The sequence below is a fragment of the Pelophylax lessonae genome, assembly GCF_965119305.1.
Source record: "Pelophylax lessonae genome assembly, chromosome: 5".
NCBI lineage: Eukaryota > Metazoa > Chordata > Amphibia > Anura > Ranidae > Pelophylax > Pelophylax lessonae.
This window is the reverse complement of record NC_138772.1, coordinates 196,231,256-196,255,525: the sequence shown is the minus strand read 5'-3', so window position 1 is coordinate 196,255,525 and position 24,270 is coordinate 196,231,256. Positions and strand designations below refer to the sequence as shown.

Genomic DNA, 24,270 nt, shown 5'->3' with positions numbered 1-24,270 from the left:
GTGTCCTTTCAGTTCTGTTCCGTTTTTTGGAACGGAACAGAACCCTATTTTTCTTCCGTTAAAAAAACTGAAACGGATGCAAAATCGGATGTCAGCGGTGTCATCCGCTGACATCCGCAATCCCCATAGACATACATTATGTCCATATATCATCCGCAAATGGATGGGATGATATGCGGACATAGGGAGCGGATGACACAAGTGTCATCCGTGTCTGTCAAAAAAAAAAAAAAAAAGTGCCACAGCGGAAGAAGAAATCGGAGCGGCCGTGTGAAAGAGCCCTTAAGCAAACCATGCTTTTTCACTAATCTAAGCAGTATCCTATTATGCATTACTTGGCAAGGGCTTTTGAATTCAAAGACTTGTCATACAGTGTGAGATTTTTATATTGTTGACTTGTATCATTAATAACAAAAGCATGTTATAGGTGTTAGTGTTACAATGGCTTATTCAGCCTCACCTTGCACAGAGATTTGCCAGCTCAAGGGAACAACCCAATGCAGGCCATAGGTGAGTAGAAAAACAAAATACAATTTTGGCCTTTAGATTGATTGTTCAGTTTTCGCATAATAAGTGTGCCAACTGCGACAGACGATTTCCTTTTTCCTATCAAAACTACACAAACATGTTGGAAATTTTTATCAGAACTAATGATTTTCTAATCGTTTATATGGTTATTGTTAAAAAAAAAAAAATAGAATAAAAATGTACATGAGCCTGTAAAGTGTGACCCAAAAGCACGCACTCAGTCATGAAAGTTCTGTTATATCCTTTTTTGATGACAATAGTGTAGTGTGTTTATTTTTCTACTATAGGAAATACATTTTTCTACAGCTAGAGCTGGAAGCTTACAGCATTGTAGGGGACAATCAAATTTAACATTTTGTATATTGCAGCCTTGTAATCACAGCAAGGAATCCAGACAGACGGGACTGAAAGTGTTTGAAGCAAAGCTGTTTAACATAATAAACCCAGTGTTATTTCAAGCCTGGATTATCATAAAAAGGGTCTGGGTTTTGTGAATAGGGTATGTTTATGTTAAACAGTGTTGCTTCACACAGAGCCAGTTCAGTCTGTCTGTTTTCTGTCTGAAAATCCATGAAAGCCAGTGTTTTTTCATATCCATATTAGAATCCAAAAAGGGCCTGGTTGTTAAAATTCTCAAAACAATAACGGTACAGCGCTAAATGATTATTTAACCAATAATAAAACGGCAAAAGTGCACTAAGTGGCTATGTGTTAAAGGCTCATATATCTAAACAACCTTAAAAACAAAAAATAAGGTGCTTAAGAAGCAATGCTATATTGATAAGGTGCCAATAGTGCTTATGATGCAATACTATAATAACAAGGTGCCAATCAAATTCATAAATTGCACACATATGAATATAATTAATAATAATAAATAATCAGTCCAAAAAACTTGTGCAAAAGCTTGTGCAAACGCAGCTTGAAATAAGTGCTTAAACCGGTGCTTGGGCATAAGTATATGTGCTTCCACTACCACCTCACAAACAATTGGCCTCTCATCTGAAACTTAGGTCAAATGAGCGGGGTTATAAGCTCTTTTTCCTTTCCAATCCCAATTAGATCACTTCTGCTTAGTAGCCTGGGGAAGCCATATGCTGGAACAGTATTCCCATCATGGTTTTGTTTATAGCATAGAAAAGGCACAGAAGCACAGGATCTAATGCTCACCGTATAACAATAACTTTATTGGGAATTCAAATGATAAAACACTCACATATAATGGCACTAAAATGAGTGCATAAAGGGCACTTGTCTTTGTTTCTACTCCGAGCTGACTGGTGGCTTCCTGGTTGCTAGTGAAGTCTTCGCCCCCTATACGCGTTGCGTCATCGGTCAATGGGACGCTAAACTTCCTCAGTAGCATGGTTGTTAAAATTAATTTGCAGACAGAAAATTGTAAAGACACTGTGTACAACAAATTCTCACAAAAGTCAAAGCATACAAAAGAATGACTTCCTATTACCAAACTAAACAAAATATGAATTATTTTTGGCTTACCTTGTCCTTTTGTTGTTTTAACGCCCTTTGTACAAATGTACACTTGTTGTCAGACTTTAAGCAGGCCAGGAATTTTAAAACAATTTTTGATTATATGTAAAATACATTTTTTGCTAGAAAATTACTTAGTACCCCCAAACATTAGTTATATTTTTTAAAGCAGAGGCCCATACAGAACAAAATGGTGGGTGTTGCAATTTTCTATGTCACACAGTATTTACACTACGCCCAGTAAATAGATACCAAACCTGTCACACTGCAGGCATCATCATGCTATAACCACTCAATGTGCAGCGATGTACAGGTACATTGCTGGTCATCAAGGGGAGGTTTATGTCTAATTTAAAGTCTTGCAAATGGGATGTATACAGGAAAAGCATGTGTATATTGATTATTCAAAGTATAGAAGGAGGAGAAAACACTATTGTCAAATGACTACTTTGACATCCACAAATAATTTCTGAAATCCTCCTGGATTATTTTCCTTCAGGTTGGACAATAGATTCACATGTGAGAATTTCTCACATTGAAGGAGCCAGTTTTTCACCCAAACTCTGCTCTTTGTTCTATTTTTCCTCATCTTCTCCTGCTTAATTGCTAAAATGCCCAGGGCCAGGGATAGTATTTTCTTCTTGCTGCTGGATCTCTTGTAACAAACAGTGGGACATGGTACAAAAGAATAATGTTGTTGTCCACATGCTATAAAAACACAGGGGGAGTGTACGGAGGGAGTTTGCAGCAGGCGAGTTTCTGAGGTCAAAATATATTGCATTAGTTCCACAGATAAGGAAAAATGCTCTTTTTGTAGGGCCAACCCTGAAACAATGATGGCACAATTGCATGAAAAATCAAACAACAATTTTGATTTTTGTTCAATGGGTTGTTCACTTTCCTACTTATCCATGGCCTGCTTAAAGAAGAAGTACAGCCAAAGCTCATTTGGCTGTACTTCTCATGTGGATCACAAGAGTTCAGTTTATTCTGCACTCCTGTGACCCATTTTCAGGCAACAGCAGGCTGAACCCCAGTGTCGGCTGACGTCACAGAGCCAGTCCAGGCTGGGGAAAGATCCCAACCATATGGTTGGGATCCACTCAGGTGCCTGCATCGGCACCTGACTCAGCCTCTCAGCCAGCCACTCCCGCCCCCCCTCAGCCCAGTGATACAGTGGGGGGGAGCAAACAGAGGTGACGGACAGTCACCAGCTCTCTGGAGCACTGAGAGCTGAGTGATCAGCAGTATTTAATTGCTCAGTTCTCAGTCTCAGAGCAGATGCAGGGGGACAGATGCAGCATCAAACCGATGCTGCATTCAACTAGGTTAGTATGATTCTTAAAAATAAAACAAAATCCCAAACTTCTCTTTAAAGTGCCAGCAGACTGAGAGTGATCACCACTGGGGGTGACTAACCTTACACACACAATAGAATTGTGTTTTGTTGCGAAACAAACACCTTTCACAGTATCTGTGTTAACAATTCTGACTTTAGGAAACATCTGCGATACTTGATGCCACACCAGACAGGAATATTAGAAAGAGTAAAATATAATAACGCTTCTCAAAGAGACAGGGATTCATTACGTTGTGGTTTAGAGCATTTTGAGATAGAACCTAATAAAGCATGAAACATATTTACATAAGAAGATATTACAAAAATAGACAATCCAAAGCAACAGTAAAAAATATGGGATTTAAGATGAAAAATATAAAACAAGGTTTTGCCTTGTCTGTGGCTCTGACTGAGTCCAAAAGTCTGGTTCCGATATAGTTTCTGGCATGGATGCATTCTTTTGATAGAAATGTAGCAGGGCCTCCCAATTTTATCAATATTTTCATATGAGTATATGTTAGATTCTGGTAACCTATTTATTATCGCATAGCATAAAATCATGGGTTTATAGAGATCAATCATGATGTGTGTTCTCCTTAGGAGATGTAGTGTTACCAATTAATCTTCTGTACATGATAGCATAGTGTCATATACTTGCAATAGTGTTTGGCAGCTTACCTGTTCCTTCATGTCAGTATTAGGAGGCAGACTTCACTTCTGGTTCCCTTTTATCATCTCTCCTTCCTGTTCCTGCCCCACCCCAGGTCATCACAGGAAGTCTATATTAACCAGTGCACTGCAGGTTTCTTTGCTGTTCAACAGTGTTTGTTTCTTGTTTCCTGTCTGCCGTGGGCTTGATCTACCTTTCTGTGTACCGACTTTGGCTTGTCTCTGACTATTCCTGTTTGCCTTTTACCCTGACCTTTGGCCTGTCCCTTGGTTACCTTCATCTGCCTGTTACCCTGACCTCAGCTTACCCATCACCATTCCTTGTGTCCTGAGTGGCTGCTTCCTTTCTCTCCCGACGGAGCGTGACCCGGGGGACCCTAGGGGCCGCGACCTGGGCCCAGCTGCAGCCAAGTCCATCCTCACCACTAGAGGCTCTGGTGAACACCTGCTGGGTCTTAGACTCCGCGCCCTGGGGAATCTTGGGCTCACGTTCCGGTCCATCCACAGCAGTCTGCTATCGGGTTCACTACCTCCAACAGGGTGCAGTTGTCACCTGGCCACAGGTGACCTGACACATAGTCATGGTTAGTATTAAAGTGATGGGAATTCTTTTCTGCAGTTGTGCAGACTCCTGTTATTAAAGTAATTTTATATACCAGGATTTACAGTATAATATATGACTGGAAATGAATCCTGGCAGTTAGAACTATTCAGCCAGGAATGTGGATAGCTCTCAATGCTTCTGCTCAAGAATTTGCAATGCTTATAAACAGACTCCTGACTCAAGAGCTATTGGTGTTGATTTACTAAAGGCAAACAGGCTGTTTACTCTGCAAAGTTTTACTTTGCAAGAAAATGTTCCCCAGAGTTTAGTGAATGTAGTGAAACTTTACATTGCAACGAATACCCAATCGTGTGCAAGGAAAATAAAAAAAAAAAGCATTTTAGCTTGCATATGATTGGATAATGAAAGTCAGTAGAGCTTCACCTCATTCATTAAGTTTTGGGAAAAAGTCCCTTGAAAAGTGCAGCTCCCCTTGCAAGCTAAACCATCTAAATCAACCACAAGGACTATCGGGTTTAATGACATTGGCCTGTGTCTTCTGAGAGATGCTGTAAACTGAAATGTTTCACTTGAATGAGCAAACATTGTCTAAATATAAGAATACTTGAATCTTGGTGTGCTTTCTGTATATCCTGTCTCAGCCCCATTCTGTAGTTTTCTGCAGACAGCCTGTAATGAGTGGAGCCTGCTGGGTCCCTCCAATATCTCTGCTCTCTGCTCAGTCTAAGCACAGCACCATGATGATGTCACTGCTAATTTTACCAAGTAATATCTCAGTTTTCAAGGACATTTGGTGCACACAAAGGGGATTTATATCCTTTGTGGATCTTAAAGTGGTTGTAAACCCCATTCATGACATTTGATCTAAGCACATAAATCTTTAGTGTTTACTTGTCTCTCTCCAAAGCTCTAAGTGTATTTTCTCTCTGGTGCTTCCTTCCTCTGTTATCAGCATGAGTCACTTCTGGCAAGTTCCTTGACACATGAGATAACATGAGCTGAAATTTTGTGTCAGAGAGGGTGTTTAGAAGGAGATAAGCACTGAGCTTTTCTATTCCGAAATACAGTTATGCATGTTCCTTCATTCCTTTGCTTATGTGGAGGGGGTGTGTGTCCCTTTCCTCCAATCGGCTCCCACACAGTGTAAGTGCAGCTCTCCACCCTTCCCTATGTACTGCTGGCAGATTAAGACAGATTTTTAACATGAACTTTTGAAAGGGTGTAGAAAGGGGAAGACAACAGATATAAAGTAAATCTTGTGTAGGAAGATTTGTTTTATCTCTATGTATCACCTGAGGCTATTCACTTTACTGGGTATATGTGAGGATTTACAATCATTTTAAGAATTATATTTAAATAAAAGGCTTTGTACTTCGAGTTCAGCTTTATGATATTTACAACAGTTAATTAACATTTAGGAGATTTTGTAGGCCATCGTGGCTAACTATATCAAAAAATACTTGCAAGCTGCTACGTGATGATAGTGAATCACAAACACCTAAACACACTCCCAATAGCGTGTAAAAACTATATCTCACTGATGGTGCCATGCTCAACACTCTAAAAAATATGTGACAAAAATAAACAATATTAGTAATCCATGGGTACAGGCAGTCCCCGGGTTACAAACAAGATAGGGTCTGTAGGTTTGTTCTTAATTTGAATTTGTTTATAAGTTGGAACAGGTACATTTTTTATGTGTAGCTCCAGCCAAAACAATACTTTTTAAGTTTTTTGGATAGCATATGGAAGGGTTTATACCCCTGTAAGGTTTGTCTGTGCCTTTATTCAGAAGATTTCACCCCACTTTCTGTCCTTATGACAATTGGATTTTGAAAAATTTAGATTGTTGTGGAAACAAGGATTGGTGATAAAGCATCAATGGAGACACCTTTTTCCCATGAGAACTCTTACAAGAGTGAATTTCCCTTCCTAGGGATAGATTTCCTCCCACTTCCTGTTGTCTCCCTCCGTTTGTAAGTAGGAGTCGTTTGTAAGTTGGATGTTAGTAACATCCTCAATTTCACAAATACCACAAATGAGGGTATAATTATCAAAAAGCAATAGGTGACATACAGTGATAAATTGACAAAAAATATTGAACAATAAAATATGTGAAAAAATACAATTATAAATAAAAAATGTATGGTAAAAATATATAAAGTCCGCTTGTGCAGTCCCAAAATAATTATTAATAGCAGAAATGGTATTCCTCTTCACGTTTATACTACTTTGTGCTCCAATTTAAACCATGCAAAATGAGGTACTAGTATGGTCTATCTGCGCTTCTGATCCACAAAAGGGGATCCTCTTTAACCACTTTACTACCGCTTACGGGAATACTACTGCGGCAGTGTGGCTCGTTCCCGTCCAGTCACGTAGTATTAACGTGACTGGACTCCTCCCCTTCTGGGCGGCGCTTGCGCGCCGCCGGAGGCTCGCTCCCGCTGTTTTCATTCACAGCGGGAGTCGGGCCAGGGGAGGAGCAGCGGCGATCGCCGCTGCTCTTACCCGATCGTCGGGGATCGAGTCTGGAGATCCGCCCGCTGTGTGTAAACACAGCGGGCGGATCTCCATAGTGACAGGGAGTGACAGATCGGACTGTTCAGCATAGCTGGACATCCGATCTGTCCATGAATCACATAGTCACCTCCCCCCCTACACGTCAGTAAGCACCAGGCATACATTAACCCCTCCCTCTCCAATAAAATTAACCCCTTCCCTGCCAGTGTCATTTTTACAGTAACAGTGCATATATATAGCACTGATTACTGCAGTAATGTCACTGGTACCCCCAAAAGTGTCAAAAATGTCAGTCAGGGGTCCGGTCTGTCCGCCGCAATGTCGCAGTCCCGCAAAAAAAATCGCAGATCGCCGCCATTACGCGTTAAAAAAAAAACACCAAAAATGACAGAAATCTTTCCCTTTGTTAGTAAACGCAATAACTTTTGCGCAAACCAATCAAAATACGCTTATTGCGATTTTTTTTACCAAACATATGTAGCATAAAACAAATTGGCAAAAAACTTTTAAAAAAATTGGTTTTTACATCTTTTTTGGGGGGAATTTCATATAAAAAAATGTGAAAAATATTGTTATTTTTTCAAAATAAACGCTCTTTTTTTGTTTATAGCGCAAAAAGTAAAAATCGCACAGGTGATCAAATACCACCAAAAGAAAGCTCTGTTTGTGGGAGAAAAAGGACGTAAATTTCGTTTGGGTACGGCGTTGCACGACCGCGCAATTGTCAGTTGAAGTCGCACAGCGCCGAATCGCAAAAAGTGGCCTGGACGGAAGACAGCAAAATCCTCCGGTTGTAAAGTGGTTAATCTCCAAATCACTTGAAAATAAAGGTTATTTCGAGATCCTCCTTAAAGTGGAGTTCCACCCATTTTTCAAACATTCTAAAAATCGCTTTTATTCCCCAAATTATTACAGTATTGGCGACTATTTTTTCTTTTCTTCCTCCACTTACTCTGTTGCAAGGGTTAATCAATTTCCTGCCCCCTTCGGCGCCGCGGCGAGATACGTCACTTCCTTTGCCCGCATGGGCTCCTGGGAGATGTTGAGTCATCATTCCATCATTCCTCCCGTGGGAAGGAAACATTGCGTTATTTCCAAATGACGCGTGGTAGGCGGTGCTAAGCACGGACGTTGTGTTTACATAACACAGAAGAGGCAGCGGCTGGTGGAGGAGGCTACAATGTACTGCAAGGGAGTGCAAGGTGAGGTCCCTGTCCCTGTCTGTCTCTCCCCCCCTCTGTCTCCCTCTCCCCTCTGTCTGTCTCTCTCATTCTGGGTAACCAGTCCAGCAGCACCACTTGGAGGAAGTAGTGACATGTGGGCTTCAATTAAGATGGGAGCCCCCTACTGATGTACAATAAAGGTTAATGTATTAGAAATGTAATTTATAAAACATTATATACTGTTAGGAGATAGGAAAAACATTACATTTAGCAAATGCTGTTATCATTAGGGGAATATAATCGATTTTTATAATGTTTAAAAAACTGGTGGAACTCCACTTTAAATGCTCCTCCAATCAGCCCAGGTACTGTCGAAAAAGAACACTTTTTCTGTAAAAGTATTGACCCCTCACTTATACTTACCTAAGTCCTCACTTGATCCAGCACTGTGCTCATCTGCAGTGGCTCTCTGGTTGGACAGGCTTTGTTGAGGCAACAGCACCCATTGGCTCCCACTGCTGTCAATTAAATCCAGTGATGAGGGAGCAGTAGGACACAGGCAGCGTGGTTCAGGATAGAACATGAAGGCATGCCATGATAGGAAGTGGCTTCCTTTTGTGGCACACTGAGAAGAGCAGGGAGCACCAGCGGGTGCCCCCAGAAGAGGAGGTCCAGGGTCATTCTGTTCTATTGAACAGAGCTGGTAAGTATGAACCTGTTTGTTATTAAAAAAAAAATTAGTTTACAATTACTTTTATTTCAAATTTACCGAAAAATAACAATGGCCTCACAAAACATTGACACTTTGAGCTCAATTTGGACTTTTTAACTTAGGGGTGTACTCACTTTTGTTGCCAGCGGTTTAGACAATAATGACTGTGTGTTGAGTTATTTTGAGGGGACAGCAAATTTACATTGGTATACAAGCTGTACACTCACTACTTTACATTGTAGCAAAGTGTCATTTCTTCAGTGTTTTCACATGAAAAGATATAATAAAATGTTTACAAAAATGTGAGGGGTGTACTCACTTTTCTGAAATACTGTACATATATTAAAGACTGTGAGAAAAAATTCAAGCCTGTTTACTAAAAATACACGAAATTACCCTTTAAATCATATAAAGTTTTGTCATTGTGCTGCATTTGCCTTTATCTATATTATTTCAGTAGAGTCTAACACAATCATAAAGAGATAGTAAGGGGTATACCAAATTTCAATGAACCTGATTGTTGTAGTGTTCCTTGTGCTGCACATCTATAAAAGGTCACTTGTCTAGACGCTGGTATAAATGTTTTGTTAGTCCTCATAAACTTCAAAAATGCTTAAGGCTCTCAACTAGGAAAATGGACAAAAGTAGGATCAATCCACTTTTACTTTTTAGCTACATAGAGGGAAAATAGGAACTGTGCTTAGCTTATCTAATGTATACACAAGTATTGCTTGTCACACTAACAATTGTATTTGTGTCTTCAATTTTAGCTTTTGTTATAATCTGTGGATATTGCATTTTACATCCTGTAAATTAAATATTGGACTTAATGCAGTGGAAGAACACAGAGTGTTAAAATGCTTAATCCAAGTAGGTAAAAGCCTGAGGGCATTTAAAGCTCGCCTCATATCATGTTAATATTGCATTAAGCATTCTCTTATTGTACAGGATGCTTATTCGGAATGTCTGTGGGGAGGATTGCTTCCAAAGATTTCAATTTCAATAAACAGATTATGCAGCAGTGCAGTATACAATAAGGAAGGTAGTAATGAATTGCTTATAAGGTCCCTTGCCATTCCTGTTGTATTTTTTAATTTTGTAAATAACATCACCAGTGTTCTGAGGGTAAGTGTTTGCATACTTATTTATTATTGATTTTTTTTTTAAAATGCATTTAACATGAGAATTTATTGCACGTATAAAAAAACAGCATCTGGTGGAGGAAGCTGGTTGAAAGAAACCTTAGTGTTACAAAATTGCAGGAAGCTGTGGGAATTAGATAACTTCAAAAAATTATTGATGCAAACTAATTTAAAATTATTATTATCATTGGTTTTTAAGGGAATCATATGGACACATTTTGATTTTCTATGTTTAAAGAGGAAGTAAACCCTCTGAAAAAAAATGTGAAAAAAAACCTGTAAAGACAAAGGCATAATGAGCTAGTATGCATTGCATACTAGCTGATTATGTAGTACTTACCTAAAAACGAAAGCCCCACAGTGCCGCCTGCTCAGCAACAGGACGGCCGAAATGTTCAGCCATCCTGCTTCCTGGATCATGTCCTCCAGCTATCTGATTGGCCGGAGGTGCGATTACATCACTCCCGCGCATGCGCGCGGTAGCCGCCGTTCACAGCACTGGGCTCTGAGGGAACGGCACGGGTGGCAATTCCTTCAGAGCGCATGCGCCGATGGCGTCATCGGCTGCATGCAGTGTAAAAATCTCCTAAACGGTGCATGTTTAGGAGATATTTATAGCACCTATAGGTAAGCCTTAATATAGGCTTACCTATAGGTAAAAGTCTTTAAAGTGGGTTTACAATCACTTTAAGAAGTATGCTGTGAGTTCTTCAAAATCTCTAGTTCCATTTTCTTTGAGTATGTGTGTATGTGGAAACACAAACTTTTAAGAAAGTATAAGAACATTGTAAAGCATTTGATTATTCTTTTTAAGCATTACACTGCATGTTAATATAACTTCTCTATTGCATAAACTTACAAAGCAGTATGGGAGACGATTTACCAAAGGCAAATAGGCTGTAAGCTTTGCAAGGGAATTTTGTGTGGTGAAATTTCACTTTGCAAAGAATTGAATGTTCGAATGATGGAAGTCAGCTGAGCTTTACCTCATTCTCTAAGCTCTAGGAAAAACTCATTTGCAAACTGTAACTTTCCTTGCAAAATGAACAGCATATTTGCCTTTAGTAAACCAACCCCCCTGCTTCTCACTTTTCCCCCTATTTTTAAAGCTAACATGTCACTAAGTGTAGAAAACAGCCCTGGAAGCACTGTACAGAAAAGAAAGTTCATGCTTTCCAGCAAGTGGTGAGGGAAAGCTATGTTTTCTTGAAGAGCTACAGGTACTGCTGCTATCTGGCACTTCAGGGTGTGACAGATAACATGTGCTTTGTTGGTGCAGTGGTTCTTCCCTCCAACTACTTGTTGCTACATCACTAAACTGCTCCTATAGTTCTTAAAGTGAGCAAACGTTTTTATCCACCCGCTAAAGGTAAGTATGAACTTGCTTCTTATCCAGGGTGCTTTCAGTTTTTTTGCACCTAGTATAAGTAAGTTTGTGGAACTTATAAGTGCAGCATTTTAGGTTTATTTTGGCAAGCCACCTTGGTAAAGGGGCATAGTAAAATAAAACCTGAGCCTCTCCTATACTTAAAACATATATGGTGCAGTCCTTAGGAGTAATGTACTTAAAGTGTAGAAGTCAGGAGTATGATATGTAAAACGCATTGAGGGCAATATATTACAACTGGAGCAGACAGAATCTGGATTAGCTATGCGTGGCAATTAATCAGCTTCAATATTTAGTTTGTTCAGTTAAGCTTTGAAAATGATAAAGACCGACTTCTTCAACACAAAGTGACCCCTTCCAACATAGACCCCTTAATACAGACCAACCCTACCAACACAGACCCCAAATAAAGACTCCATTCCCCAGCAAAGGCTGAACCCTGAGCACAGATCCCTCAGCACTGACTGACCTCCCCCCCTAGCACAGAAACCTCAGTACAGACTGCACCCCCCTAGGACTGACCGCTTCAATACAGGCAGACCCCCCAGCACAGACCCCTCAGTACAGACAGACCCCCCCAGCACAGACTCCTCAGTACAGATACTCCCAGCATAAACCCCTCAGTACATCCTGATCTCCCTAACATTCTTAATGCCCCTCTCCAGTATAGATTCCTCTATACAGATACACTCTGTATGCCCCCAAGCACAGAATGCTCAGTACAGACACCCTCCATTCTCCCCCAAAGTACAGAACCTCCAGTACAAACACCCTCTTCCCCCATCCAAGCACAGAATCCTCAGTAAAGACACTACTCATTACTCCTTTTTCCCTAAGGACAGAATCCTCATCCCAGACTCTTCCTCCATCTTATACCGAAGCCTTAGTAAAGACACCCTTCATCATCCCCCCATTCTGTACAATATCTTTAGTTCAAGCACCCCCCCCCCATTATCCCTTCCACCCTGTGACGGAAGCCAGACTCTGCTTGAGTGCTTCGGTCAGTATACTGCTTCCTCCAGTCTTGAACATAGATATCGGATATTATAGCCACATAACATACAATACTAGCTGTCAACTTAGCTTGTATGAGATCTGGAACTCTTTATTGAACATACTCACACAGAATATATACCCCGCCAGGTCAGGTGCCTGATTACATTATCATATGCAGATGAAATTCTATACAGAAATATATTTAACATATCTAAGGAACGACCAACACAAACAGTATACTACTTTCCCACTAGCAACAGATAGCTGACAGTAATTTAATTAACTTAAGCTAATTAGCTAGTCACTTTAACCAGCCTAGGTGGAGTGCACACAATACTAGCAGGCAGACAAGCAATAGGTGACACAATTAACCATGGAATCCACAGCTAAGCAATGCTTTGATTATTCAGGAGTCACAGACTTCATGGCAACAGTCTACAACAGGCTATAAGTCTCACAGTGTAAAGTGGGATTAAATCTTCATATATTTCTTGAGGGAAATTTGCACCGCACAGAGATCGCATGTGATTTTAGGAGCAGTGGGCTCCAAATTACATGCGATCTCTGTGATCGCACAAATGTGAACCGGCACTTAAAAGCATTTATTAAAACATTCAGATGCTCACATATTGCAGAGTAGTACAAACAGTCACAATTCAAGATGGCAGAATGAGCATTTCCGATCCCAGGGCGCATTTGACGTCACTTGCTGGCACGTTTTGTGCATATGACTTCTTCAAAGGATGTGGTGTCACACAGGAAGCATTCTTTAAATAGTTATTTTCCACACACAGTGGTGTAGCTAATTACTGTCACAACTCCTTTTCTCATTTGACTTGTACGGTGCTTTGATGGGAAGATAGAAAAAAAGTAAAAAAGAAGGAAATCCGGAGGAGAAGCAGTTGGATTGTTTTGTCACTTCTCAGGCACCATCCTAGGAATCCTTGTAGTTTTTCTTGATCATCGGTTACCCCTGCAGGACTTTGGTGGTTGGGAAAATGCTCATCATTTGGGGCACTAGGATGGGTTTTTTTTTGTTATAACAACTTTTTTGTTTGGAGACATCTGCAGACAACCCAACCATCAGCCAGGAAAGTTGAAAGTTGAACTAATAGTAGAGCTTTCAATGAACAGCTACAAAAATAAAAAAAAGTCATATTTGCAACTTTGGTAATTGTTTAAGGTATACATAAAATAGTTAATGCATGTTAAAAATGCTAATTTGTTTAATGCAATACCTTTCTTTGAATGATTTGGAAATATTTATAGGTTCCGCTTAATATTTTTCTCAAAAAAAAAAAAAGGCAAATGGCATTGGTTTAAAAAAAGTAAAATAGTTGTAATACAGGCACATAAGTACATACAACAAAATGATATTGATTGAATTGACTGATCAGTTAGCTCCTGACAACACAGCTGAACTTATCTGTATGCAGAGGACCAAAGTACAATGATCATTTCATCAATAGAGCAATTCACAATAATGTTACAGCGCTTAGATCTGGACGAAAAAAAAAAAAAAATATAGAAAAACCTCCTCACTCATTTTCCTCTGTTCTAAAGTTCATAAATAGGTGGTTTCTGATCATTTCAGATAGCCAGTCAAAAACAATTTTAAAACAATGCAGGTTTCTTTGAAACCAAACTGTATAGATGAAATTAAAACACGCTAGACGTTAAAATATTCCTTTTATAAACCTTCAACAAAATGTGACCTTAAAACTGTCATGTCCATAGCAATACTGATCTTCAGTTACTACAAATTTATTAAACGCCTACACAGTCAGTGTACACTTTTTTGTATGTTTGTATGTGTAAATCTGATCACTAGTATGACTTTTGATGATTCTGTGGATCAGCTCTCTCTTGGGTCCATGTCTGATACCCTTGAGAGTGTTTTCTATAGATTTGTCTTGGCAAATTTTTATTTGATGTAGGTTGTCAGGTCTTTCCTCAACCCCCCCCCCCCCTCCCCCCCTCAACTACTCAAGCTTGGGACCTGCATGCAGAATGTGATTAGCCAGTCCACACCCATACTGTGGACAATTTAGACAGAAGCCAATTAACCTATCAACATGTCTTTGGATTGTGGGGTACACAATCCTGCCCTTCCTGGGAACAATAATATATAGTATACATGTAAAAATGTATCCACAGAGTTAAATTATAAGAAATAAGAGTGAAAAAAAATACCTTTTGTTCTTAGAAACCCTAGCCCCTAGTAGATTCAGAATAAGACTTGTGACTATATCATGCTTGTTTGGTTTTCTAGGAACTCATAATTTAACTGAAAATCCATTTCCAGTTTAATTTTTTGAAAATAGCTACCCCAGCCTCATTTTTGGCACTTTTACCCAGACTCACCGTTGCATGGTCCAGCCTCCTCTTTCAATTTAAATGTTGACCTGTGTCACTCAACCCACTTTCTGTAAAACCAGGACATCATGGGCACATGCCCTAAGGGTGGGTCATCACACTCACCGGGGCTTACGGAAAAATGCTGCAAAATCTGCACTTAAGTTGATACAAGAGCATGGGTATGGTACAAAGCATGCTAAATTGCTCTCTCATAATGCAGTGTTCAGTACCTGAGTGGTCAATCACCAGACTTACGATCTATCACTGGGTGAGAATGAATGGTTATGATCATATTATATACTTTTTATTTCAATGCTAATGGAGTAAAATGCTTATTTTAGTTGAAGGTTGGTGCAATCCTGGACAGTCTTTCATTTGTAGTTTAGGAATGTTTCATACTTCATTCGTAGTTTTAGGAATGTTTCTGACTACGTCCTATCAAAATGAAAACATAAAAGTGCAGCACTTTCCTTAATGAAACACCAAAGTTCACATAAAGTTAATTTCCCTTTAGAAAAACAGTCCTTGATAGGGTGAGCAGGAACAGAGATCCTAAGTATAAACCACCACTTCCACCATCTATTACAGAGGGTCAAATACATGCATTAGCAATTTCAAAGTGGCTTCAAAAGAGATCACATTCATCAGCTACCCCGTCTGACATGGGTCCTTTCAGATCCAGATAATCACACTTTACACAGAAGTGTCTCCCCAGCAAGCAACACATAATTCCAGCTCCACAATGTATAGTAAATATCTCAATAGAAAAGACACAGCCTCATAGAACAATAAGTTTCTTACAAATGTATTCAAAAGTAATAAAGCCACTGACATTGATCCAGATAAAAAACAGCATTAAGTATCCATATGGGAAGGTTTATAACCCAAAAGATGGCCGCACTCTGCTTTGTTCTGGTGTCGTCACACGCCAAGTTCCACCACAAAGTCTTATCAAGGAATAGATATTTGTACAAATAAAAAAGAGATATTTTACTGGTTCAAAGAAAGAAAAAAAATTGTTTAAAAAAAGGCTCTGGATATGGTAATAAAAATTGTACAGAAAAAAATAGTGATCCATTCAAGTGGAAGCTACAGGTTTCTCTTTAATGTAAGGCAAAAGAAAATTTTAGGGATTATGGACAAACCCATATAGGGTGGTGTGGTTGGGAGTGTGCACATTTTGGAAAAAGTCAATTTTTTCAAATGATTTTTGTTGGGACCATAGTGGGCACTGGGCAGTAGATTGTTGTTTTTTCAAAGAAAAATCTTTGCTTTAAGGGATAGAAACCACTACATTCTTTTCCATGTTAGGATAGCTAAAGCTATTACAGATTCAATTGTACAGAGATCATGTACAGTCTATATCCGGATAATTAACTGGGCAGAAGGAACCGCGCACTCAGCCAAGGCTAGGCAGTTCCTAAATATTTTGCAGGACAATTTCATGGGTCAAATGGTGAATGCACCGACAAGAAACAATGCGGTACTTGACCTACTGATTACCAACAATACAGACCTGCTCACGGATATAGAAATACGGGAAAACTTAGGTTTCAGTATTAATTACAGTAATAGGAAACATAAGGGTAATATTAAGACGCTGAATTTCAAAAGAGCCAATTTCCCTAAACTGCGCTCACTGCTAGAAAATATAAAATGGGATAGAACCCTGGGAACAAAGAACACGGAGGAAAAATGGGAGTGCTTCAAGAGCATACTTAACAAGGGGGTGGGCCAGTGCATTCCACAGGGAAATAAATTTAAAAGAGCAAAACTAAACCCAGGGTGGCTAAACTCCAACATAAAAATGTATATTAGAGCTAAAGAAAAGGCCTTCAAAAAATACAAGACTGAGGGGTCAGTGGCAGCATTTAAGCATTATAAAGAGTGTAATAAGAAATGTAAAGATGAAATCAGGGCGGCTAAAATAGAACACGAGAGACATATAGCGGAGGAGAGTAAAAAGAACCCCAAGAAGTTCTTTAAGTATATAAACAGTAAGAAAGCGAGGCCAGAACACATTGGCCCCATAAAAGATGATAAAGGAAAAATGGCCACTGAGGACAGAGAAAAGGCGGAAGTGTTAAATAATTTCTTTTCTTCAGTCTTCACAAAGGAATCGGGGGGCTACACGAACCTTGCTTGTAAGGCCGAACTAAATAATACACCTCAGGAAGTGCCGCCATGGCTAACAGAGGATAGACTTAGAGCTAAACTTGAGAAACTTAACATAAATAAATCCCCGGGACCGGATGGCTTGCACCCGAGGGTTCTTAAAGAGCTCAGCCTGGTGATTGCCAGACCATTATTCTTGATCTTTAAGGATAGTTTACAGACGGGTATGGTGCCAGCTGATTGGAAAAAAGCCAACGTGGTACCAATATTTAAAAAGGGGCCGAGATATATCCCGGGTAACTATAGGCCGATCAGCCTAACATCTGTAGTCTGCAAAATATTGGAGGGGATGTTAAGGGACCACATACAAGACTTTAGTAATGAAAACGGTATTATAAGTATTAATCAGCACGGATTCATGAAAAATCGTTCGTGCCAAACCAATCTATTAACCTTCTATGATGAAGTGAGCTGCCACCTAGATAAAGGTAAGCCTGTGGATGTGGTGTATCTGGACTTTGCAAAGGCCTTTGACACCGTTCCCCACAAACGCTTACTGTACAAACTAAGGAAGATAGGTATGGACCATAAGGTGAGTACCTGGATAGAGAACTGGCTCCAGGGGAGAGTACAGAGGGTGGTGATTAATGGGGAGTACTCGGATTGGGCGGGTGTGGAAAGTGGGGTCCCCCAGGGTTCTGTCCTGGGACCAATCCTGTTTAATTTATTCATAAATGATCTGGAGGAGGGGATATCGAGTGCAATCTCAGTATTTGCAGATGATACTAAATTAGGCATGCCAATATCTTCTATGCAGGATGTGGAAACCTTGCAAGCAGACCTGAACAAAATAACGGAGTGGGCAACTACATGGCAGATGAGATTTAATGTTGAAAAATGTAAAGTAATGCACTTGGGGGCCAGAAACCAGAAAGCAAGCTACTCACTAGGGGGGGGACCTCTGGGTGAGTCTAGGATGGAAAAGGACTTGGGGGTACTGGTAGACAACAGGCTTGGCAGTGGCATGCAATGCCAGGCCGCCGCAAGCAAAGCCAACAGAATACTGGGTTGTATAAAAAAGGGGATTCACTCCAGAAATAAAGAGATTATTCTCCCGCTCTACAAGACTCTGGTCCGGCCACATCTGGAGTATGCTGTCCAGTTCTGGGCACCGGTCCTCAGAAAGGATGTGCTGGAACTGGAGAAAGTCCAGAGAAGGGCAACAAAAATAATTAGGGGGATGAAGGACATCAGCTATGAGGAAAGACTACAAGCCCTGAACTTATTCTCTCTGGAGAAGAGACGATTGAGGTGGGATATGATATCAATGTACAAATACTGTACTGGCGACCCTAGCATAAGGAACAAACTATTCAGAGAAAGGAGATACAATAAGACACGTGGCCACTCACTAAAACTAGAGGAAAGGAGGTTTAACCTTAAAGTGCTTAAGGGGTTCTTCACTGTAAGAGCGGTAAGGATGTGGAATTCTCTTCCACAAGCAGTCGTATCAGCAGGGAGCATTGATAGTTTCAAAAAACTGTTAGATGGACACCTTAAAGACCACAACATACAGGGGTATACAATGTACGGCTAAAAGCAAACACACACACACATCATAGGTTGAACTGGATGGACTGTTGTCTTTTTTCAACCTCACTAACTATGTAACTATGTAACTATGTAACTATGTATTGCAAATGGCTTGCTTTCCCACTCCTCGCTTTTGTGGTGTTGTCCATTTCCAGACTCTAGCCAGGTTAAAGCTCCTTTGGCTGTACTTTTCCCATGGAGCACAGGGGAGCAGTTCGCTCTGCACTCCTGTGATCCATTTTCAGCAGACAGCAGGCTGAAGCCCGCTGTCAGATGATGTCACAGAGCCAGTTCAGGCTCGGGAAAGATTGCGACCATATGGTCGGGATCCACCCGCATGCCTGGACTGGCACCCGGCCCTGCCTCTTAGCGAGCCACTGAGAGCCTCAGCCGGCTGCTTCTGCCTCTTTCACAGCCCAGCACTCCAGTGAGTGATGAAGGGGCAGAGCAGAGAGTGGTGACTGACTGTCACCAGCTCTCTGCTCAGGAAGCTCTGAGAACCAAGCGATCGGCGGTGTTTGATCACTCGGTTCTCAGTCTTAGAGCCGGTGGGGAACAGATGCTTCATTGGACCGATGCTGGATCCACCTATGTAAGTATGATTCTAAAATAAAAAAATTTACATACTTCTCTTTCAATACAACGTAATACCATTTTTTTACAGACTTCCAAGCATTGCAGGACCCTTGTTTGGGTTGACAAAGAAAGAAAATGATAGCTAATTCTTTATAGTTTTTGTCCTTCCTTTAGTCAATGCTAGCAATTTCATTGCGTTTTTCTTCTATCTTCAGGCCTTCTTTTTCTTGTTCTTGAGGCCTTCCTTTTCTTGTTGCAAAAAAGACAGAATAATAATGGAAAGAAAATATGTGTGCATTTTCCATCTGCTTCCCACTGACTACAATGTTGAAAATATGGAATCCAGCATAAACAGAAGTGCAACATGAGGTATTTTTAAAATAGAAAAGGAAATGGAAAGAACGGGCAATTCAAATGTTCATGTGTACAAAAAGGCAAATAAAACAGGCCTAAACTGTACTGCAGTCACCTTCGAGCATTTAGAAAGAAAAGAAGAATTAAAAACTTTTTTTTTTTTTTTGTAAATAAGTGTTTGTGCTGCTGCAGTGAGCTGCAAAAGTCATGCATACAACAATTTGGATGCAGGGTGTAGTGATATTTGTTTTTTGATGATTTGGGTGAAGTGCAGAATGGTTACAACTCCTGTAAGGGTTTTACTGCTGTCTATGTCCCCACTTTGTCCATTCACCCAGTCTATTTGTCCTGGTGAGCAATATCAAAGTTTTGAGAAATCCAACATTTTTTAGCTGACACTAGAACAGTAATGACAAACCTTGGCACCCCAGATGTTTTGGAACTACATTTCCCATGATGCTCATGCACTCTGCAGTGTTGAGTTGAGCATCATGGGAAATGTAGTTCCAAAACATCTGGGGTGCCATGGTTCACCATCACTGCACTAGAACAAAAGGTGAGCCAAAATATTCTTACAGGGATGCCTCTTGCTTTTATTAAGTAGGAAATTTCCCTCACTTTGGAGAAACCCTCCCTGCTGCATCTTCAGCACAGAAGGTGAAAGGAAATCTCCCCAACAGGATTAAAGTGTTACTAAACCCAGGACCCTGCATTCACTACATCTGGTCTCCCACAGTACACAGAACATGGAAATGCAATTATTTTCGTAAATATAAACTGCTAAATGCCTTCTCTCAACAGCAGTATATAGCAGTATTGTGACTTCTATCAGTGTCCGGCCGAGCACTGGTTAAAGCTTGTAGGTTTTCATTCTCCCCTGACTGTCCTATGAGGCTGCATGACCCAGACTTTCTGTTTAGACAGTGCTAATTGGCCCTGTACTGATCACATGCACCCTCCTAAAAAAAAAAAAAAAAAATATTCTCTGACAACACATATCAGGTAAAGCATATGCAGAGTGCCTCAGCAGATGGATTGGGGACAGTAAAAGAAGTGGAGGATCAAGGAAAACAAGATCAAACAGCCTTTTTACACAGTGCAGAGGATTAACCCCTTAGGTTCCACAGCGAGTATAACAAGCATGCTTAACCACATTTACAGACTGATTTTACAGCTGTAGGTTTAGTAACACTTTGAGCAAAATTAAAATTGTCAGGAATTTCAACCTTGCTCTACTCTATCCAAAACTGAAATATATAAGTTTTGGTTATATACACACTTTAAATGTTTAAGCACTGTTGGTTGAGAAAATGAGCAAAAAGAGACATTAACCGCTTTACGACTGCCCGCCGCAGTTATACTGCGGCAGGCAGCCGCTCCTGGGCAAACTGACGTAGCTATACGTCGGTCGCGAGCAGGAGCCTAGGGGGCGAGCACACACTGCCGGGGGCACGCTCCCGCTCATCAGCGGGGAAGCCGATGCAGTGGGCAGGTGGCTCCGATTGCCGCCTGACACCCGCGATCATTCCTCTCTGAGAGAGAAGAACGGTCAGCTGTTGTAAACACAGCTGATGGTTCTTCTCCCTGAAATGATCACAGAGCCCCTGTGATCCTTCAATATAGGAACACAGGTCTCTATGATCATTTCACAAGCCACGCCCCCCACAGTTAAAAACACGCCCCTAGGTGCACATTTAACCCCTTGATCACCCACAGTGTTAACCCCTTCCCTGCCAGTGTCATTATTAACAGTGCATATTTTTAGCACTGATTACAGTAGTAATGTCCTAGTCCCCCCAAAAGTGTCTAAAATGTCAGTCAGGGGTCCGATCTGTCCAATGCTGCAATGTCACAGTTCTGCAAAAAAATCGCAGATTGTTGCCATACTAGTAAAAAAAAAAAAAAAAACAATAAAAATTACTTAATCTTTCCCGTAGTTTGTAGACGCGATAACTTTTGCGCAAACCAATCAAAATTTGCTTATTGCGATTTTTTTTACCAAAAATATGTAGCAGAAAACAAATTGGCCTAAAATGTTAAAAAATGTTGATTTTTAATTTTTTTGAGAATGTTATATAGCAGAATATAAAAAATATTGTTTTTTTTTTTTTTTCAAAATTGTCGCTCTTTTTTTGTTTATAGCGCAAAAAATAAAAATCGCACAGGTGATCAAATACCACCAAAAGAAAGCTCTATTTGTGGGAAAAAATGCATTAATTTTATTTAGGTACAGCATCGCACGACCGTGAAATTGTCTGTTAAAATAATGCAGTGCCGAAGCGCAAAATATGGCCTGGTCAGGAAGGGGGTAAATCCTTCCGGTCCATAAGTGGTTAAACATGCTTCCTGATCAGGAACAATTAACAACTGTGTCTTTTTCACACTGTTCTTATGGGACACGTCCTGTAAAATTTGGTTTTGCCGGCTGCTTCACATCATTGTTTTTATTGATGAAAATAATCCAACAATACAGCATGAGGTTCATACTGATATCAAAGGTGACTGTGCATATCCATTTAGCAAGTCAGACCGCTATATGACTTTACATGCCCTCCCCTGTGTGCATTCCATTCAGCAGTCACTAAGTAGAAGTCCGAGCAGCAGGGGAAATGGAGCACTACAGTTTAATATGAACATTTTACAGTATGTACATGTAAGAAATATCTGCAGATGCCAAATGAACACCGTGCATTGCTCTATTCTGCTCTGTTATCTCTTGTCGTATGTATCCAATGTACACAATGGAGGTCACTATAGATATCATACTTGGTAGACTCTATTCCACTAGCTCTACAAGACATCGATAAGTGCAACTGATTTGAAAACATATAAAGTAACTTGTTTTGTACACTTTCGGTGTGGTCGCTATCTAAAAAAAAAAAAAAAAAAAAATATATATATATATATATATATATATATGAATACAATAGATGTTAATAGTAATACAATTAGTAAATGCCCATTGGCTAAATTACTTTTCATATAATTCAGTAATAACAATAGTTTACGTAAAATTGAACTTCTTTTGTAATGATGCCCCAAACTGCTTTATAGCTTCTAAAGTTGTATAAGTTGTACTAAGTTTTGTCATAATATTATTATTATTAATATTATTATTATTATTATCATTATTATTATATAGCTTTGTTGTACTTTTTCTTTTTTTTTTATTAGATAGCTGTGGTATATCTAATGCAGTGCGTCTCTGTTTTATATGAGTTTGTCATGCCTGATCTGTATCCCTTTAAAGTAGATAGATAGACAGATAAACAATTATGAAAGGTTGTTGTTTAATCACTAACTAGTAAAGCCATAATCATTTCAAACAAAAAACAATATTTCCGGTGGAAAACAAAACTATGACAATGTCTACATGTGCACATTGTCTACAAATTATGTTTAGTCGGCACATCATGACAGCCTGCATTCTGGCATAATCCGTAGGAATAAATAATATGACAAATGAAGGCTGATGCCTATTTTATGTTGTATAATGGAGTTAAAAGTAATGACAGGACAATAACATAATAGAATCCAGTGAAGCTTTCACTCTGCTTTACTTTAAGTGGAACAAAAATCTCACAAATGGGAGCACAATAAAATAATGATTTGTAAAAAGGATAAAGGCATAATAAGTCTTTTAGTGACATAACACTCTATAAATGCACTTAAATTAATAGCATCTTCTTTTTACCAGTAGATAGTTTTCAATTACTTATAATGCTTCAGATGAAAAGAAAAAAAAAACAGTAAGCATGATGTGATGTGATGGAAGGACTAAAAGCTAAGCTGTAACAATTTGCTCTGGTATTTATGTGAAGTGAAAGGTTTAAACTATTATGTATTTTCATTATCATTTAATCCTGTTATATTCAGAGGGTCTCACTGCCACTTTTATATACCGTGTAATGTTTATACCTTTCAATACCATTATTATGAAGGGAAAGGTTGGTAACCTAAACCTTGCCAAATAATACATTTCAATATAGGGACTTTTTTTCTATTGTACCTGATACAATCAATACAAAAAGCTTGCACTTAATAAAAATGAAAACTTTGCCAAAATCAACTCAGAAGGTTTTTTGGGGTAGTTATCAGGGTCAAAGAAGAAAATTGGAATTACAATAAGGGCTAGTTTACTGTAAAAATGCCTTTACTACAAGGACACACAGAAAACAATTGTTTCCTGCGTGTCACATTTACACTGCAACAGGATCCAGAGCTGCTCTGCATTTTATGGCAGCGTGCTGTACAGAATCGCATGACCCTGTAGAGCAGGGCAGCTCATCATGCTGATATACAATGACATGAAGGTAGTGTACTTTTGTACACTTGAAATAAAGTTTGTAGAAATACAAAAAAAAAATGGAAGTGTGTGATGCACTGAATCACACACCATGCTGTCCCCCTTCCACAGTTGGGAACAGACAGCTAACGGAGAGGTAAAGCACTCTGGCAGCTGTCCGGTCCTATGTGAATGGTATAGACTATTCACATTTATCTATACCTGTACCCTGGTGTACCCTGGCTGCACCCAAATAAAATTGATGTCCTTTTTTCCCACAATTAGCCCCCGTTCACACAGGGGCGACCTGTGAGGCGACCTGGTCGCCTCACAGGTCGCCGCAGGTCGCCTCCCATAGGGAATCTGCGGACCCGTTCTGATAGGACGACACAAGTCGCTCCGACTCAGAAAAAGGGTCCGGAGCTTCTTTGGGGCGACCAGGAGGCGACCGCCATAGACTTCAATGTTACGAAG

The 24,270-nt window shown here is 39.8% G+C and overlaps 1 protein-coding gene across 4 annotated transcripts in view; it reads left to right on the top strand.

The window, feature by feature from the left end:
* POU6F2 (POU class 6 homeobox 2) overlaps nucleotides 1-24,270 on the top strand; it is an 870,107-nt gene that overhangs the window by 462,324 nt on the left and 383,513 nt on the right. The window lies entirely within an intron of this gene.